General features: G+C 45.7%; 1 pseudogene; it reads right to left on the reverse strand.

The window, feature by feature from the left end:
* Positions 1–2,711, reverse strand: part of LOC103277151 — a 4,466-nt pseudogene extending 1,755 nt beyond the window's left edge.
* Between the last annotated feature and the right edge of the window lie 46 nt (positions 2,712–2,757).

The following is a 2,757-nucleotide window of genomic DNA, read 5'->3' on the forward strand; positions in this document are numbered from 1 at the left end:
GGATGATGGGATACCAAATTTGAAGGACGAGGCTGCTGGGTTCGAAGATGAGGAATATGTGCAAAAGCCTTTAAACTCGGATTTGTGCCTGGCTTTGCACTTTCACATGCTACACATTTGGTAGAATCAGCTTTATTCTGCACTAGGCACACTTCACAGTCCCAGCTTCCCTCAGGTTTCTTGAACTTGTCTAATCCTAGATAGCTTCCGGATGATAGAGAGACAGGTACACTGCTGTCTCTTGAAGTAGGTACTGAATTTCCTGGTTTCTCTGACATACAGGACACACATTTATTGTCTTCTGTGTTATTAGAAACACAGCATACTGAACATTCCCATGATCCCACAGGCCTTTTGAATTTATCTCCAAATCCTAAGGTACTAGTGGTCACAGTGCAGCTGGAAGATGAAGCAGTTATAGTCTCAGCACTTTCGGAAACTACTCTCAAAGTTAGGGCTCGCCTCACACCAATTCCAGGTTTCGGTGTTTCACAGGCTACACATTTTATCATTTCAGGTTTATTTTGCACTAAGCAGGTATCACAATCCCAAGTTCCTAGGGCTGGTTTACATTTGTCTCCAAAGCCTGTCCCTGATGCAGAAAGAGCTGCTTTGCCACTTTTACTTGGTGTCCCAATTCCAGTCTGTTTAGCAGAATCTCTTGGTGGCATTTTTGCTGTTTGGCAGGCTATGCAATTATTATCTATAACTTTGTTCTGCAGTAGACAAGTATCACATTGCCATGAGGATTCAGCTTTTAATCTTTCCCCAAACTCGATTCCACTAGAAGAAAAGCTACTTGTTGCAGGTCTTGTATAAATTACTGGGCTTGTCGTGGTAGGCTGTGCAGCAAGAGAGTCGGCCTTTGGTGATGAAAAACCAGGGTTTTTCAGAACATCCAGAACACTTCCTTCTTTCAGGGTTTTTGCAGGTCTAAAAGGGCCCTCACAATCTTCATCTATCATCCTCTTGCAACCTGTACTATTCATTGCAGTGGCAGCTTGAGCTGAACTACTTACAATTGGTTCTAAAGTGCAACTAGAGTCAGAAAATTCTGCTGTTTTTGCAATTGGAGCACTAAATGTAAATCCCATAGATGATGGAGATGACAGAGGTAGTACGTATGGCTCAGTAGATTTTATAATTGGAGGTGAAAATGTAAACACAGGACTGCCAGTGCTGCTTGGAGGGGTCATTTGTACCTTGTTTGTTAATGACTGAGATGGGCTCATAGGTGATGGAGAGGAAGCTGTGATCACAGGGGAACTAAGATTGAAGGTAGACAGTGAAGAATTAGAGATTGGTAGAGAGATTTTCGGTAATGCTGGTACTTCCATTTTCTCTTCCTCTGAAGGTTTAGAAGCAACAGAGGGTGTTCTCTCTCGTCTCATCTTGCCACTTCCTCCAGAAGATAAACCACTGGTTGCAGGCAAACTGGAAGTTGTGCATGAAAAGCCACTTTCTCGTTCTCTGTTTTGTACTGGTGTCATATTTTTTTTATATTCAGTGCTGTGCTTTTGATCTACTCTTTGATTAATCTTCCTTAATTCACCAGATGGGGTCAGAGATGGCTTAAAATAAATAATTCGATTTGTTGCTATGGAATCTGACTTTGGGGTCATGAGTCTCTGAACAGAGGGATACTGAGATTCCACCTTTGTTCTTTTGGCCTGAATATCTGTAATATCTATTCCAGTCCTATCGAGAGGAGAATTCAAATAAACAACAGATGGAATTCTTTTAGCATCTGCTAAGGGGCTTGACATCTTCTCTAAAGCCTGCAATATGCGCCGAGCTGTTGAACTGGAAGACTGTGCACTGAGTTGCTTAGCTTTCATTTGTCTTCTGACTGGTGCCTGATAAGGCGTATTTCGGAGTTCAGGCTGTCTTACAGCAGCTGCTGCCCAACCATACCTTGTTTTTCCAGGATAAAATGGAGAATCTCTAAGCTGACCACTTTTAAGGACCAAAGACTCCTCAAGTGAAGGGGAAAGAGTTCCAAAGGCAGACAAGTTGAATGCTGGCTTTTCTGAGCTGGTGGCAGTGTGCTGTGAGAGGAAATGAGATCGGTCAGCTTCTGGGGACCAGAGAGGTGGCAATGATGTGTTCTTTGAAACAGCGATATCTTTGCCAGAAGCTCTTGAACAAAAGCCACTGGTAGTTGAGATGTTACCATCATCATGCTGAGAGGTAGAAGCTTTCATTTCTTTTACGAGGGAAAATCCTGCACTGCCAATTGGGAATCCCGAGGATGTGGAAGGCTGAGAGTGTAAGGCAGAGGATTCCAACATGGAGAAATTCAGATGGCTCCGATGAAGAGAAGGCCTTGTTGATACATCTAGGTAATCTGAAGCAGTACTGGTTGTTGAAGGTCCTTCTGTATTACTGGCTGCTGGCTCAGGAGCGATTCTCCCACCGTTGGCATTAGAGCCCTCTTCTTCAGCACACATCGGATGGTCCTCTTCTCTATTTTCTGGCCCGCCTGGAACCTCACGTGTGTCCGCTGAGCGGCTGCACGCATCGGCACCCTTGCTGAAGTATCTTTGTAGCCACCCGGGCACAATATTCTTAACAGATTCGGTAATGCTGCCAAGAATACCCCGGTCCTGTGGTCGCCCCTGCTGGTAAGGCTGAACTGGTCCCGGGTGGCCACGCCGCGTCCGGATCTTGCCGCCACCGTCCCCTCGGATGCCTCCGGCTCCCGAGGCCATGGCGGAGCTTCGGCTGCTTCCCGCTCAGGGGCGGGTAAGGGGGCGG

Source organism: Carlito syrichta, unplaced genomic scaffold (genome assembly GCF_000164805.1).
Source record: "Carlito syrichta isolate Samal-C Ts95f unplaced genomic scaffold, Tarsius_syrichta-2.0.1 Scaffold316491, whole genome shotgun sequence".
Lineage (NCBI taxonomy): Eukaryota > Metazoa > Chordata > Mammalia > Primates > Tarsiidae > Carlito > Carlito syrichta.